Genomic DNA, 18,437 nt, shown 5'->3' on the forward strand with positions numbered 1-18,437 from the left:
AATAATAACTCTGAAAGTATGCAAGGACACCTAACATCTCAGAAAACAAAAAGAATTATTCCTTACTAATGAGAAAAAGTGTGGAGCTGGACCCATCCATGAAAAGGATTACATAATGTCATTGTGAGGATGGAGAGCCTGAAGCCACAAGGTGCCTTCAAGTCTGTTTTTCTGGGTTTACAAGCAAAAACTCCATGATACACTGAAAGTGTTTAAAAATATATACTAAGAAAATATAGAATAGTGGTGGCTGGAGACAATCTCTGCTGTTTGTCTTCTCCAACCCTGCAGCTCAGTCCTGAGTCATCTAGAGCACATTCGCTCATGACTGTCTCCAGTTGGGTTTTGAGTATAGTTGCATAGTCAGGGAAGAAATCCATATCCTGACTCTGAGGCCCTTTCTTCATCAATTAATTGGCATATCTGTGGCATTGTTTCTGATGACATTCTTTAAGGAGAGACTTCTTTTTTCGTACTTATAGAATTCTTGAGCCTTTGTACATTACGTTAGATTTCACTCAGGAAAATGAATATATGTTGTATTCGAATATCATAGCACAGCCTAAAATATTATTATGAGCTACTCATAAGTATTAGATACTCTTTGCCTGGAAAGTTAAAATAAGAGCTTTTTGATCTCTGCAAAATGGGAGAAACTGAATGTAGTCCAGGGAGAAGCAGCATTCATTTTGTCTGCTGGTCATTCAGAAATTCTTTCTGTGCCAAGTTAGCTAGAGTTCCTTATGGCACACTTTTTTGAAAGATGTATGTATTCACAGGAGGTTTTTTTTAGGAGGATGTAAGCTAAATTTTAAAGGAATATTTTTCTTTTTTGTTTATTTTGCTAAGATGTTTTATGTTTCGAAATAATATATGTTTAATGGTGCCTTATCATACAATGTGCACTTTAAAAATGTGTAAATATATCGCACATGTTAATTATTTTTTATTATAGATGCCTTTAAATATAAGCTAGTGGAAGTCTCCATTTACATACAAGAGCTGCTGCTGGTTTGGTAGTGTCTCTAAGAAGAGAATTATACCCACTATGAATGAATATGCAACAGGCTCTGCATTACACTACATACTTAGCTATGCTAATCATTAGCACTGCTTTTTAGGGTAAGGGCTATAAACTTGGTCTTATGGGACTCAGTATTTGCATTACATTTATTTGCAGGAAAAGTACCCTTCCAAAGTGTTACTCACACAATTTTTCATAAAGAACTTGGAAACCAGTAATATTTTGTCCTTATACTTTATTCTAAGTTTTTATATTCTCTTTTTTATTTTTAGACATTAAATAGTCTCAACTTCAGAATTGTCAAGAATTTAACTCTTTTTAGTTGTTGCATTAGAGTGATTTTTAAAAACTGTAAATCCATTTGCAATAATGATTTCCAAATAATGAACCATTTAACTTTTCTTTAGTGCCTCTACCAGAGTGTATCAGTACAGATGAGATGGCAGCCCTCCCACTTGTGGGAGGCATGAACTGGTCCACAGCCTCCATAATAGGCTTTCTTAAAGAAAGAGGGACTGTCTTAAAGTGAGAGGTAAAAGAGCTCAATGAAAAAAGCCTAGTTTTAATTTGAAAGACTAATTAATTTATCAGTGTGAATAGAGAGTAATTCTTGGAAAATCAGGGAACATAAAACCTGAGGAGAGATGAGGGTCAGGTCTGTACCTCTGCACTCAACCTCAAATTTCCTAAACAGTCTGGTTGGATCAAAGCAGGTTGGGGAGTATTAAAAACCAAAACCTGAAAGCTGAACTTTCAGTGAATGTAAAGTAATGATGTCAACATAGCAACAGCAATTCACCTTCCCTGAAATTCTGACCTGGACTCTTTAACTGGAGATGCATCCCATGTTGGTAGGAGCCAAGGATTACTCCCAACCTACCCCTCACCACTTAGTCTTACTCGGTGTTCTTCTAGTTCCATAATGCATTAATTTTGCTTCTTCTTCTGCTCTCTTGGCAACTTGTTACTTCTTACTTCTGGTTCAGAGTTCCCTGAAAGCAGAAGTTGTGACTATGTTTCAGCCTGGCATTCTGGTCACTTGCAGTTGTACTTCTCACTGACTTGTATTCCTGTGTCCTCCCTCTGTTAACCAGTTACACCAAACCAAATCAGCCTGTCTAAACTTACTGTGTGGAAATGGCAGCTGAGTTTTGTTTATTTGTGAGTTCATGCAACTTATTGTATATGATACAGATAATTTTTCATTCAAGACAGCGCAGAATATTGGTGCTGATATCATCAGATGACAGCCTTGGTTTGTTTTTTGTTGTCTTGAACATCCTCTCAGTTACACTCTTTTTGTGCACAAACCAGTCCATTCTCATTCTAATTCTGGGTAATGAAACATATAATTTTCTGTTCTAGTTTTAATAACACAATTTCAGAGCATGTGTCAACTAAGTATCCCTGTGAAAATGGCTACTCAATTCCTCACTGCTGTTTTTGATTGGTTTTGCTCTTTAATGCAGAAATCTTTGACATATGTTCTCCACCCTGTTCATCCCCTGAACTGAGTTTGATTTCTGATGTGGCAGTAAATGCAGAGGTCTCAGGTGAGCACCTGGCTTCACTGCAAATTTTAAATTGATGTGGAGGCTGGGACCACACACCTGGCGTCACTGTCCTGGATAGGGACAGTTTTCAACCCTCCCAGCCTTGTTGGTGCAGAGCAGGAGGGTTGTGCTGAGGGCTGCAGTGTGGGAGCAGTCAGGTCATTAAAGTGGCTGGGGGGTCTAAGAAACTCATAGAAGAAGGGGCTGAGGGGCAAAGGTTTGTTTAGTCCAGAGAAGAGAAGCTAAGGTGGATCTAATAGTGGTCCTAAGGGGTGGTAATAGGGAGGACGTACCAGATTTTCTGAGTGATGCATAGCAAAAGGACATGGGGCAATGGTCACAAGTTGCAAGAGGGAAAAATATGACTGGACAGAAGGAAAAAAATTATAATGAGGGAGATTAAGTGCTGGAACAGATGTCCAGAGAGTTTGTGGGTTCTCCATCGTCAGAGACTTTCAAGACTCAACTGGCCAAGCCCTAGGATTGCCTTATCTAGCTTTGAAATTAACGCTTTGAAAAAAGAAGGTGGACTGGATGACCTCCAGAGGTCCTTTCCATGCTCAGCTATTTTGTAATTTTATGAACCCAGAGGGAGAGATCTGAGATTTTTCTTGATCTGTAACTGCAGTTCTAAGGATTTTACTCCTTGAAATTGCAACTGTTAACATCGTGTCAGTACATAGTTAGACGAAATAAAAGTGTTCAAATTACCTTGTGTGGGTGGAGGTAATCTGTGCAGCCTTGAACTGCAAATACTAATTAAACAGGGTGGTAGCAGAATGTATCCTGTGCTAGAGCTCCTGCTCTCTGCATTGCTGTGTGCTCTTTCTTCACTGCCTTGTGTGTGAGTACCAGAGTGGCTTCAGCCAAAGGAAGGCAGGAAGCAAGAGAACTCGTGAGAGGATCATGGTCTGCTGATGATTGTTGTGATGCTGATGCTCTATTCAAATGTGTAGTCAAACAAACAAACAAAGGTTAGTAAAACACACCTGAAGTCTGGCACTTGGTATTGCTGAGAGGACAGTGTTTTCTACATCTTTGTGCCGTAGATCACATCACATGCCTTTATGTTTAGGTTTCAGGCTATTTCAGAGTCTGATCCTTGAAGTTTTCCAGCATGTCAGCAGCACAGGACACTGCAACCCAGGGACATGGTTGTTGATGGCTGCTTGATGATTCCGCCAACATTTGACATTCAGAAAGGGGTAGAGTTGGCCAATGTGCCTGGTCACTCCCTCTGCCTTGGCAGTCTGGTGCTGTTTGGTGAGCAGGAGCTGCAGCCTGAACCAGAGTTTCTTGGAGGGTCCAGTACTGTTACAGGGGATGTTCCCTTGGTTGCCCAGAATGGCAGAGACAGTGCTTGAGCTGAGAGCTGTGCCTACAGTCCCACTGGCACCACCCTGTGTGCCACCTTCCCATGCCCAGAAACACCTCCTCTCCCGTCCACAGGTCTCATTCCCTCCCTGCCTGTGACTCCTGCCTGACCCACCCATGATGTCTCACCATGGCCACGTGTGCTGGCTCTCTGCATTGCTGGCTTCTCAGAGGTCATGGACAAGCTGGGCCATGGATTCTGCTTAACTCATGAGATTGCTTCACTGGCTCTGCTGTCACATGGTGGTGACAGCAGCAGAGGCAGGAACTGCCTTTGGCTCCTTCTGATGCTGCCAATCGTGCTCAGTAGCTGCCTCCTTGCTGACTCTGTCGGTGCAATTGAAACACTGAAAAAGCAGCTGAAGTGGAGGAGGGCTCATAAAACAGTAGTCTGCTCCCAACTAGAAAATATGTCTGTGAAATATGTTTGGAGTCTTGAGTTTCAAGTGTAGATGAACTGTTATTCATGTCACAAAACCAGCCACTTTTTCTGTTGGTCTCAAAAGACTGATGCTGGTGGGTATAAACCCAGAATGTCCCTGTCACCTTCAGATGTGGCCTGCTTAGCCCGAAGGTTATGTGTATCAGCTGTCTCCTCCCAGGAAATCCATGAGTACACTTCAGACTTTATGGCTGTTAGCTGTCACCTTTCTTTGGTAGTAAAATTCCTTACAAAGCAATCCTTGCCTCTACTTTCACATGATTAATAGGATAGAAGTAACTGGGTTCATGAGCAGGCTTTAACAAAACACTGAGAGCACACTACTGGGTTGCAAGGTGGCACCCTAAAAAGCAGTATTTCCTCTTGACAGTTAGAAAGCTTATTTCTGCAGATGTGTAATGAGGAAGATTAATTTCAAAAGTAGAGAATTAATTTCAAATTGAGCTATTTCTCTTCAGATCGAATAATATTTCTTTCTCTCAATGGTATCTCATGAGTGAAAGTAGACATGGAGGAAATTTCATACATATATGGACAGAGAATATATAAAGTTACAAAAAGAGACTGTATTTCTTGTTAGAGGACAGAGCCTACAGAGTCAGGAGCTACTGAGTAGTTGCTGTTGGGATCTACAGCAAAATTGAGCAATAACAGCTAAAACTGACTCAGGAGGACTTTTAAATCAAATGAATAATCAGTTATGATAGCAACTGCTCCTTTGGCCTGTGGTTGGTCTTGAAAACTATGCAAGGCCTGATGGCCTTAAAGACTCTTGTTATATATTCTCACCTCTCTTGTCAGTACAAATAACTCTTTTTCTATTTTTTTAACAGGTTAATCTGCATTGCTGCAGACTTCAGAGCTACCCAGGGAGGGAAGAAAAGTGGAGATATGTTGAAGAGATGTACCAACCTTATCCTTTAGCTAGGTTAGACTTTGGAATGTAGTATTGAAGCACCAATCTCCTGCTTGGTAAAATGTATTGCTGTTGTCCCGCTGTGGCGTCTTCAGAATGTATTTTGTTAAGTCAGGCTGAACTGAGCCACAGCAGTGCCACATTGTGCTGGCTAAAACTACATATTAAGGATTAATTTTCTGGTTTATGTGTCTTTCTTTGTGTGTGTCCATGATGGATGCACAAGAGTGTCCCAAGTGCACCACTGAATACTAAGTCATTCATAAACACTGTTGATGAGTGCTCATCTTTTAGGCTGGCAAATGCATGGATTCCCTTGCTCTCAGTGCCTTTCTCCAGTGCTTCTCAGCTATGGACTCACACAAAAGGAATGGTGGAACAGTGTTGAGGCTCCTCTCCCTGCTCCAGGGCATCAGAAGTGTTCACTACATGAGAAAGAGATATGGTGCCTTTCTGATCCGTCACCCTGAAATTCCTATACAGAGAGAAATTCAGGGTGGAATTTACAAGGAAATTTATTGTGTAGAACACAAAAAAGGCTAAAAAAACCCAACTGACAATCGCCATTTCAAACCCTGAGAAATAGAAGACAGAAAATATAGAGCATTAAAATGCTTTCTGTCATATCAACACTACTTTGTTCATCCAGTGATTTTTGCTACAAACTTTAAGGCTTTCACTGTTTTGCAGTTTCCAGGCTCTAGGAAATCATGAGCTTTTTCTAATACTCAAGCTAATTTTCCATGTGTTTTTTTGTTTTTCTTTATCAAAATCAACATTGACTCATCAAATGTGATTATATAATCTCTGGTTTTTTCTTTCCTATTGTTGATGTTGTATTTTCCCACTTCTTTTCCCAGAACTATGTTTATTGTATCCACCAAGAAGTACACAGGCAACATAATTACACCAATCTTTGTATACTATGTTGTTGCAAGGACTATGTCCCCTTACTTCTGTTGTCTAGGCAGTCACTAAATGTTTAAAACCTACCCCCCATTGGTTAAAAACCTTTTGAGAGCTTCTAGAAAATTCAGACTATTTCAGTGGCTTTTTATAGGACATTTAAAAACCCTTCTTGATATTTTCTGGTTTTGTCCTTAGGGCAGATACTTCCAGAGTTATCAATTCCAAAAGAACCTGAGAAATAAGAAATCTAAGCTTTCACCAGCGCTGTCTTCCTTTTGTTCCCTGGTGGTGCTGAGCTCCGAACATGGGCACATTGCAGGAGTTTTGCTTAATCCATTTCTTAACTGGAATTATTGATGAATAGTCAATGATTTGGTTTGGGGAAGAGTGGTGTGGCAGCTCTAGGTTAGTCCTGCAAACCCAGCTCTTTAGGATGCCCACAGACGGTTAATTCTTGCTGTGCTCCTGAAGCTCATTAGGAGAGTGAAAGGCTTATTTTAGGATAAGGAACTAAAAAAGACTTGGCTTGTTCAGCATAGGAGGGGAAAACCAGAGACAATATGAATACCTGAGGGAATAAATACAAGAAAAGGAGAAGAACTATTGAGCTAAAGGCCAGTCTTTGCTTATGAAAAAAAAATGGGTCTAAACTGACTGGAAATCAGAGGAAGGATTTTTTTATTTTTATGAGGTTCTGGAACAGCCTGCAAATGAAGTAGTGGGTTCAGAAAAAGAACAGCAGCTTTTAAGGTGGAGCTCAATACTTTCATGAGAAGAATTATATAACATGGTGCCTACAGACTGCATATGATGACTCAGGAGGTCCCTTCCAGTCCTATGTTCCTAAATTTTCCTGAGCAATTCAAGTATAAGAAGAAAATGTCAATTTTAAACAATTTGTAACTTGGCTCAGCTTGAGTACAGTTCAGCGGGATGAAGAAAAGGCACTTTTTTAGCTTAAGGCTGTTCTGCCTTCTGCATTTCAAAGGCCTGTGGCAACCATGCTAGCTTGTCAAAATGGCTGTAAGAATCTTTTAAAATACAAGCTTTTAGACATTGTAATTCTTGGACTGGTCAATAACAATAAAGTTTAGTGTCTTTTTTTAAACTTTCTAAATCCTCCCCCTTAACCTATAGGAGGAGGAAGAAGAAGCTCCATTTTCATCATGGGTAGAGGGAAGGATCAGTATAATCCTTTCAAGGGAAAAGTATTGTGCTACTGTGGATTAGTTGTGGTCCAAAACTGGTCTGTAGCAATCACAGGTCCAGTACACAAGTGTTGTGGAGACTGGACAAGAATTTTTAAGAAATGTTCTTCTTCATTAATTTGTTGGTAAAGCACTTCATGTATTTTCCAGAGAAATTTTGCTATGTTTACCACATCTGGAGCACTGGTTCAGTAACTAAATTCTCCACGCACATTACTCAGACTTCCTTTATCGACATTGTTATCTTGTTACTGATTGGAAATGCTGTAGAACTCTAGAATAGGACCAAAAATCTGGGAGGTGGTAAGATGTGTATCAAGCCATGTTCTTGTTTGTAAGCTTTTCCTTCAGCATTTGGGATTTTCTTGTGCATTAAGCTCACTAGAAACTCTTGCTTTGGCCTAGATTAATTCCTAAAAGCAGAACACAAATTACTTTATACTTGGGGATTAAGAGTCAGTTAATGAGAACAGTTGGTATTGCCTCTCCGGTTTGGCTGAGTTTCTTACGAGCCAAAAAGCCTCTCCAAAATTGCAGCTCTCACCTGCAAAACACCTATCTGGGAAATAACTAATCAGTGCATTTTCTTCCTGGCCTGATTGCATTTCTCCTGAATCAGCTAAACCCATGGTGGGACTTCAGCAGCTATTTCTGGGTCCCTGAAGGGAGGTGGGGATTGCAGGAAGTTTGCAGCATTTCTGTGCTACTGCAAGCAAATTCATCAGTGTCAATGGTTTCCAGACTCTTAGGCTGAACATTAAAACCAGTGGTTGCAAGTAGGACATTTTTCAGCAAAACATTTTCCTTTTTTTTTGCTGGAAAGAGGGTGGCTTTTCAATTAAATACCAGTTTGGGGATGGAAGAAGAACTTTTGTTGAAACATCTATTTTTTTACTTAAAATCTGAAAACATGCTAATGCTCACAGTTCTGATAATCAAGAACATGTTTTATACAGACCCCTTTACCAAACCAAAGAAATATTTTTGTCGCTGATTAAAACTTTCCATGAAATAAAAAATATGGCTTTCCAGCTGCCTTTGCTCTATATTGTTTGGGTTTTCACAGGTAGAGTTTGTTTGTGGGAATTTTGTATCCCTTACATCTGCAATAAATAGGGTAAAAAGCACTTGTAATATTTGCTGAGTGTCTCTCCCTGCTCACCATTAGTCAACTCTTACATGGTCGCATTTCAAAAAAACCTCAATAGAAATGTAATGCTTCTGTTGTTCTGTAGTGTAGCACTGACATTTCCTACTGTGAAAAGGTTACCGTTTTTTCTGGTATGTTTCTATGTGAAGAATATTCCCCTTTTCAGCTAAAACATGCTGAAAAAGCTCCAGGTTGTCTTTTAACATCCATTACTAAGCATTCAAATTCTCCAAAGTGCAGGAGGATACTTTATGCTGGTAATGACTGACTGACCTTTCTATTAACACCACTTCGAAGGCAGTTTAGTGGCTTACCTCTTTAGCAAAATTAATAAATTCAGGGATTCCATTAATGAGTATTTTGATTAATAGTTCTGCTTTAAAACATAATTATATGTTACCCATAATGTTGCTCATACTCCTCTATATTCTGTCTCTTCATTCAAAAGCTGGTCTGTGATGTAGCTGCATTTCCATTCTTTCTTTTATCCCTAAAGCCACATCTTGAAATCAGTGGGGCCACATCATTGCAACAGAGAAGTATTTGGCACTGCCTCATCTGAGAGTCTCGTCTCTCGACACATTGTTCTTGTTGTAGCTGGAAAACATATGTCCCATTACTTCTGTTGTGGAAATATCAAGTAAGATGTAGAATGTCAACTACAGTTGTTCATGGAGGGCATAAAGGCAGGGGAAGCCTCTGGAATAAATGCTGGAACCTCAGGAAGAGCTCTCTAGATGGCTTACTCCAGCATTCCAAGTGATGGGAAATTCCGAGACCAAAGACATGGTAGACATTGGTTGTTTACTGGTACAGAACTTTACACTTTCTAAAATTGTGAGATTTCTGTCACCTTTTCTGTTTGGAAGTGTCTTGTTTGAGAACATAATTAATATCTTTCCTTTTTTTGCTGTCAGCAAGTAAAGCTCTCACTGAGGTTCCAGGTAGGCAAGAAGGTAGTTATGCACTTAAATATAATAATTATTTTTATGTGAGTGGAACCATAGGAAATTTTATTTCTGCTGCAGCTCCTTAACTAAAACAATTTCTTCAGGCTTTTCTTTCATACAACTAAACTGAAGCAGCCATGAGTCAGCGCTGCACCCTGAATGACTCAGCAGTTTATCTGATTAGGGGTATTTGAGTATGACTGGTGCAAAAAAAAAAAAAAAAGAAAAGGCAACAGAAATTAAAGTATATGACTCCATCATCAGTACTTCTTTTGTCAGTGCGGGCAGAATGTTGTCTGTGAGTTCTGTGCATTCACTAAAATCGGGAAGGACCCAAGATCTGGGTGTGTTTTAATCACTTGTTGTGTGGAGGTTCCAGCACTTCTAGCTTGAGATGTGTGCATGGTAGAAGGTATTTTGTGTCTTCAGTCTGGGTATGGCCTAGTTGGAAGCTGAAAACTAATTTCATTACTAATTTCATGTATTTTAATCACTGTTTCCAGCAAAGACATGCTTTATTTCAGATGTACCCAAGTACTTTCTATGTAAGGTTACTTCTCATTACCAGGCTAAACCAATGATGCTGATCCGTGGGGCCTCTCTTTCCTATTGCTCTGTCCATGAGTATGACATTTGGCATCCAGCATTGCAAACACTTGCCCTGGAAGCTGTAACAATGTCACAACGAAGGCCAACTGCATTAATCTGGTATAGAAAAGAGGTTTTGTTTAAGTCCATGCATTTTCATTTTTAAGGTCGTATGATGACATCAAAGATCAATAAATCGTTAATGTGTTGTATTTCTGTGGTGAGGAAAGAGCAGATTAAGAACTGCTATAAAAGGCAATTGTACTTTTTCAATGGTTACAGCTTTGCATTTTGACTTTTATTTATGCAATTGCCATATTCCCATGACTCCGTCATAAACGAGTTGGGAAATTCAATAGTGTATCCTGGCCAGGTAAATAAATGGGGACAAAACATAGTAATGGCTTTCACATTTTGTATCCTATGTGTTTTATCTCAGATAAATAGACTCAATAAATGTTACAGTATATGCACTTGTGCTACAAATATTGCATTTGTTTCCTAATGGGTCATAAAGTGCCTTTTGCAAACCTTCAAAAAAAATGTCAGCCTGTTCTATAGAAAATATATTTCAGTACTAAATTTACTTTATACTATTTGCCCTACTGAACTTTTTCCTGTCTCATGTTTCTAAACTATGTAGATAGTAAAATTTATGTTTTGGGGTTGATCTGCCTCTTGGTTACAAAGATCTTAATTCCACTGAAGTGGTGCAAGGTGGAGTCTTTACATCCTGTTGCGTTTTAATGTGTTCAGTGTTATAGTAACATAAGAATAATACTATCAAAACCTATTATAAGCTACATGAATTTTATTATTTGAACATATAAACCAAAAGTAATTTGCAATATTGTATCAGAGTAAGTCTAAATTATGTTACAGAGATCTGCATTATATAGAATGGATCCTCTGTTGTATTTAACATTTTTGACCTTGTGGGATATGACTCATGGTATAAACTGAAATGATGATGGTGAAATAGAGGATAGATGCAGCATCAGCTATAGTGTTGTGACTTTTGATCACTTGAAGGAAAACTCAATGAAAACTTTGTGTTAATGTGGTAATCTCTAGCTAAATTGGGTTAGATGAATTATCTGACCATCATCACAGTTAAAGCATTAATGCTTGAGTCGACTTGGGGAGTTACAGAAAAGCTGAAAATCTAAATTTGTAAAGTAATATTCCATAACTGGTAACTTTGGAATAAGCTTGTTTCATCTAAGACCAGAATTTTACAAACGTCGTTCTTGAAAATTGAAGAGCTATTTATTCTGAGTAGAATATGGCACATATTGATAGAGCCAAATGTAGCTACATCTAGATGGTGGTATTTGTTCCACATTTATTTTAGTATTTAGGATGATGCAGTCCCAGATGATTCCATTTATGTATAATAAGTTACTGTAAGTTACAGAGACAAGGCTAATATATAATTTCTCTTAGTAGTTCCATACAGGCAAGTACCAGAATAACCAGTGAATGGCTGCAAGATGTCAGTAAATCTGGGCCACAGAATATGAAAACTGTAGAATCTGGGTTAATTAAGAATCGTCATATTCATATTATTACATGTGGGTTACTGAGGATTCCATGTGCATTATATCTGTGGTCTTTGAACCATTTCTGGTCATCATAAATCTTTGAGTTAAAGAAAATGGATGGCTCAAGTGGCAGCTGGCCACTTGTAGTGAAGCTGGAGCTAAAGCCTTCAGCTCTACTCTCTTCAGAGTTCCAGGAAACGCCAAGGAAGTTTTCTTTAACTTTTATTAGTTTGTAGAAAGTTATTTAGTGTTCAGGGTTTGTTGACCCTAAGGAAGAATATAAAATGTATACTGGCACTTAGATAAATATTTGTGAAAAAAGTGCAGTGGCGGCCAGTCAGCTGCCCCTTAGACCTGCTGTTCCTTCAGGGAGCCATTAGGAACCCATCCACTTCCAGCCAAGTCTTTCAAAGGCTTCCCATCAAATGAGATGGGATTGAGCCAGACCTTTTGGCTGAAATACTTAAGTGTGTTCTTCAAGCAGTAAATTTCAATAAATGACAGGAGAATTAAGTAGAGAAAAAGGAATATACTTGAGCAAATAAATGTATTCACATTCAAATTAAATTTTTGTTCAGAGTACCAAAGTCTAAATGAGTTAATTATACTGTTAAATCAGCTCAGGTGTCCAAAAGACTCTGAAACAAAATCTAGTAAGCAGTCCAATTAAAACATTAAAAAAGATCCAGAAGAAAACACTGACAGCTGAGCCTACCTTGAACCTGTTCACCCCTGCTCTACTCCCCAGGAGCTCTCCAAAGAAGGTTTACAAGGCAACTGCCATCACTATTGCTCCACAGAAGGATGGTGATTGACTGGACTGGCTGTTCCTAGATGTGATCTGTTCCACCACACGGGAGTAATTTATTTAAAACCTGTCAGAAGTTCACCATTTTAATAAGAGGGAGATTCCTATAATCTGCAATAATAGTAATTAAAGTTTTAAATGTTGTGCACTTTTATATGTCTTACATGCATATTCAGAAATAATTTATGTACAAAACAGTGTCTCAAACTGACTCCCCTGAGGCCGATGATGTATGTGCCATTCCCTTAGTGAGGTCAAGACTTGGTAAGAGAGAGTGATTAAAATGAGAATTAAAATGTGAATTGTAGGGAGACTTGAGTCCTCTCCAGAGATAATGTGGTAACGCTGCTCTGTCAAAGGAGGAGTAAAATGATCCTCAGAGATGCTGATATTTGTCTAAAAACTGGAACAACAATTTTTTTTTTTCCTGTTTAAAATGAAAGAGTTAGAAAAACTCTGTTGATTTTTTGTTCAGAAAACAAGCAGATCTCTCACCTGAGTTTATCTGTCCCAGCATGTCCAAAACATGATGCACATGTGTGTCCTGGTGGGAGGATGAGGGGGTCCCACCCAAGCTGTTTTTGAGTAGGCACAAATCCTCTGCATGGTGTGTCAGACCTTTCCTCATAGCAGCAGTGCACTGGACATGCTTTATGTACTTAACTCGTCCTGAAAAAGTCAGTGACTCAAAGCCTTTTGTGTAGAATGCTCTGACTAAAAGAGTTTATGAGGTGTATAATGTCTCATGCTCTGCACTTCCTAACTACTGGATTGACTTTTGCAGCTCAAATAAAATCTGACATGCTGGGTCTTCTGACACAGCAGCAGCTGAACAGCTCTCGTGGGCTGAGGCCAATGGGTTCCCAAACTTTGTCCCACTTTTGTGTAGCTTAAATGCTTCATGCACAGGGAGGTCAGGGAACACGAGCTTTTAAAAAGCATGTGTAGAAGCGTGTTCAGTTTGATTAATTTGATTGTACTTTCTTCTGGTTTAATAGGCAGAATACAGGCTGTTGTCTTGAATTTTCTGATCTAATGTTCAAGGAATTTGTTGTTGTTTCCAGTCATTAATAAGGGCCTTTATTTGAGCTAATAGAATAATTGCTGCTTACCTCTGTAAACATTTGTCACATCTCCTTAGAAAGAGTTAGCAACTGTAATTTCTAAGTCATTAATCACCCTTTCCAAGAGTTGTATTTCTCTGGGCTGCTCCTTCTTTTTTCAGTATAGGCAGTTCTGAGACTTTTGAAGTTTTTCCTCATTATATTGTAAAGAATTTCATCCAGAATTTGTGGAAAGCCTCTCTCTGACTTGTTGCTATAGCTCATAGATTCAAGCTGCATATATTGCACTTGAGATAGATGTAGATAGAGAAATTTCAAGTGTCATATTCCATTACAGTCTGAAATTCCATGAAAGCTAAAGCACATTGTAAAATTGGATTGTCTCTCCCATCATTTAGCTTCAAGAAAGAAAGAGCTCACAAAAATGTCAAAATTTGGTAAATTCCATATTAAATATAATGAGCTTTTGACTTTGGTACTTCCAGAGATACTGGCAGATGAAAATGTTGTTTAAAAGCTTCATAGAATATTTCTCCTATTTTCTAGCTTGAGTTTTTTTCAAGAATGGTTCATACACCTGGACAATTTGTTGTTAATTCAATGCTATCATATAGCTAAAATAGACATTCAATGTATTTAGCTCTCTAATGTACTTCAGACATCAATCTTAAACCTTTTCAGGCTTCAGTCTGCTAGGCTGAGCCTAGGTTCATTTAGTTTTCTTGTGGAAGATAAGCTCTGCCTTTCCCATTCATCTTAGTAATGATTTTCTGTGCTTGATCCAGTTTGTGTTCATTTTTCTCGAACAGGGGTTGCTGAGGCTGTGCATAACCCTGGGACAGGAGTGATTCCAGTGTCTTGGACAGTGGCAAAACAGAAATCTTTCATCTGCTGTCCCCTAAGCTTGCATCACAGACTCACTGGGTTGTTGAAATTGGAAGAGACATTTAGAGAAATTATGCTCTGACCCCCCTGCTCAAAGGAGGGTCAGAGTATCACTCAGTTGAGTGTTACTCAGTTCAGTGTGTCAGTTTAATACTCAGGAGTGATCAAAAAAGTGGATATTGAGAAAAATCAGGAAAAATATAAACAAACCAGAAAGCATTATAATGTTGCTGTGTGTTGTGCACTTTAATCCATAACACTGTCTACAAAGTTTTGGTTCTGTGCCGCCAAGGAAATGCAGTAGAATTCCAGAAGAGGGAAAATCATGGAAACAGCATTCCAAATGGAAGGAATGATGCTGCATCCTGTTGGAGAATGAATGAAGAGTGGGACATTTTAGCCTGTAAATGAAGGAAATGGTAGATGTCCATGATAGCAAAGTGGCATGGAAAAAGTCTTCCAACAAAATGTGGGGCATGAAATGAAAGTAGCATCAGGCAGGTTCAGAACAGCAAAAGAAGGTGCTCCTTTAGAGCCATGGGATTCAGCTGTGGAACTCTCTGCCACAGGATGCTGAGGAAAGCAAAAGTTTTCATAAATTTAAAACCAACTGGACAACTTTATGAAAGAAAAGTCAATCAACAGCTATTAATTAAGAGACACAATCTTTGGTTTAGTAATCTGAAAGAGTATTCTGGGGGAAATACCACTCCCTGCTAGCCTTGTTCTTTGTAGTCTTTGTGTGATAGTGTGCACAAAAGCTTTGGTTTTTAATTTAGAATGAAGTTAAATTGTAAAATCTTGAAGTCTTGTGTAAATATTTTTTCTCCTTAGTGGTCTAATTTCTAGAGACCAGTCACAGTGAAAAGTTCTGTTGAAGAATACCAGTTTTATGCAATGTAAGGGTAAAATGGGCCTGATACTTGTTCTCTTTCACCATTATTATTTTATTGAGTTAATAAGGGTACCTTTAATTTATATCAGGGAAAAGAAAGAGACAGCTATTATGTCTTAAGAGGGTGAAATTACAAAGACATTAGTAGGCACAAGAAATGTATATTTCCTCCAAAAGATAAATGTTTTCTGAGATGTTTCAATTGTCTCACATCTGTGTCCTTCATAAGAACTAGGAAAATTGTACATGCATTTAGTGTTCTGAGTTGGCCTGAAAAAACAGAATAAGAGCTAATTATGTTAATGGCCAAGGGCTAAAATCTCCTCACTTTAGTGTGTCTTCATGGCTGTTACAAAGGCCAAATAGTGTAATATTTAATGACCACCAAGAAGTCAGACTTGCCAAGAGTGAGGACTGAATATTTTTATTAATTGCATAGTGGTCAGATGCAGCACTGGCCACCCAGTCTCTTCACAGCAAGATTTCACTCAGATCATGATCTGAGACGGGGCAGGAGGCACAGCCTCATTCACATTGCAGTAGCTCCTCCTCAGCACCCTCCTGCTGGTAACTTGGGATCTGACCTCACAGGAGGGAGGTTTTAACAAATGTTTATGCCTGGTACTTTGATAAATAAAGTGCAGCAATGTCTTCAGCTTCTTAATAATCTTGTGTGAGAGAAGAACATTTTTTTTTCCTAAACCCTGTTAGTGCAATCTGATCCTTCTGCTCTTTCTCAAAGACTTGTCCTACTCAACTGTACTTGCAATTATCAAGCTAAGTAAATATCTACTGTTTGGAGATAACTATTCTATAAGTTTGCCTTTAAAACTAACGGGAGTACTTTTTGATTTTGTTTTGTAAAAAAAAGAAAAAGTAAACAGTGAAAATACAAAAATGTTTGGTCCAAAGATTTTGGTTTAAAATCTCATGTTTTGAATTTGGAAATGCTTCTAGGGTATCTTATTTTTGCTATTGTCTTCTTAGAGTTATGTTTCAATTTTTCTCTCATGGAAGTACAAGACACAAATGACATCTCTTTTCTAGAGCCTTATTACAGTTTAAAGACCTCTGTGTATTTCTCAATGATTTTTTTTTCTATTTTAATGAATCAGCATTTTACCAAGAAAAGCCAACATTTTATGGAAAACTTTTTTTTTTAAGTAGGAAAAAATAAGTACTCCTTTTAAAACCAGATGTAGCCATCCACTTTTTGGAAGGATAGGGGAAAGAAATCCTTTGCTTCCATTTTAGATATTTTAATGTCACCTTTTGGCTTAGGCAGATTAATTCTTACCAAGTTAATTTGTGATTCTTAGGGTCAATGTTTCCTGTAGCTTGTCAGGTCAGATCATTGTAGTATTACATCTCACATGAGCAGGGGTCTGTTCCTTAATTCCTGTTTTCCGTTTTCTGTTAACCTGCATCATCAGTGGGATTGTCCGGAGCCAGCCCAGCAGCTTCTCCCAAGCCATCTTGCTTGTTTCCTGCTGAGGGTCTTGTAATGGCTTTTCACTGTTTGCCTGTTCCAGCAATTATTTCCTGGTTTCTAGCCAAACAGTGATTCACACAGCATATAAAGGTTTCATTCCACTTCTGTTTTCAGTTTCCAACTTTCTGGTGTTTTCCTGCAATTTCAGTTCCAGAAGACATACTACCTTTTTTCTTCCCTTTTAACCTCCTACTTCATGCAATTTACCATCATTTGTCTACTCCACCTCTTCCTTTCATGCTGTTAGAACTGAGCTGTGCTGCAGAGTTCAGAGGCTGCAGCAGCTTGCACTTAATTCTTCTTCGCTCGTGAAGACTTTTCACATTCATCATGGAGTTTTAAGTTTCTCATATTCTCTTCTGTATGGAAAAGACATTCCAGCAGAAGACATTCTTTTGATGCGTGGTCTTAGCTGTGCAGAAGAACACAAAGAACAGCTCAGCTTTGCAAGATCTCTTTTATGAGACCTCATACCCAGCAGTGAAGGCTGGAGCTGGTGACCATAAGAAACAATATTACACACTTTTTTTCCTTCTCTCCTTTGTTTTAAGAAGCAGGACTCCACTCACATGCAAATAGCAGCTGTTTGCAAGTGAAAAGCAATGAATAATGATACTGTTCTGTTCAGGAAAAAAAGTTGTGTTCTAGAATTGATAATGAATTGCAGAAGATATCTTAATAAACACATCTGCTTTAGTGTAAGGCCAGAGCTTTTAAACGCATGACCTTGTAGTCAGAAGTAGCATGGAGAAGTATCAAATCCCTATGATTTCATAGATACAAGGAGCAATTTCTTTGCCTCATTTCAGAGTTCTGGTACTGAAGGTGGCTTTCAGTGGGCCCCACTTCATCCCTGCCCAAGTAACTTTTGAGAGGAGGAAGAAACATGATTAAAAAGTGGGTCCAGATGAGCATTACCTCTTCTGAGCGAGAGAGTCTTAACTTTGAGTGTTCTTACCAAAGCACACAGGATTGAGGGCTATTCTGGCGCTCCAGCATTAACTTAAAAACTGACACCCCCTTGCTGTTGCATCAGTGCCCGTGTGTGTCTCATCTCACAGTAGTGACTCACCTCTTTTCTCACCTTTCTGGTCAGATTGCATCACTGGATGTGCTGGAACCAGATATTGTGGTGTGTGGGCTGATCCATAACAGAAATCAGCCTTATTTTGCCTGCAGCAGGTGGATAGTCAGTAACAAAGGTTGTTGGTGCTTCTCAAAAGCAGGCTCAGATCTCAAGGGGCTCAATATCATCTGTCCCTTTCATGCAATTCCTGCTTTTTTGCAGTAAATATTTTTACTTTCAGCTGAGTTAGAACCTAATGCCACAACTGCTGGAAGATGTTTTTTAGGGCCTTGGTAAGCAGAAGCAGTTTATCAACCACAGCAAGTGCTACTATGGATTCAGTCCCTCATGGAGTGGTGGCAAACCAAACACGGGCAAGAGTCCCTCCAGTGCAGAAGCAATCCTTCCCTTCCTGTGAATCCCCTTTCTTTGGGGCACAGGAGTCTGGACTGAGAATACAGTGCCTAATGAATTGTTAAACTATGTTTTCCTTTTAGGATTGAAAAGCAAAAGTAACTTGCATATGACGAAAACCATTGGAATTATTTCCTTCCAAGGGGGATAAAAGC

Source organism: Corvus hawaiiensis, chromosome 12 (genome assembly GCF_020740725.1).
Source record: "Corvus hawaiiensis isolate bCorHaw1 chromosome 12, bCorHaw1.pri.cur, whole genome shotgun sequence".
Taxonomy (NCBI): domain Eukaryota; kingdom Metazoa; phylum Chordata; class Aves; order Passeriformes; family Corvidae; genus Corvus; species Corvus hawaiiensis.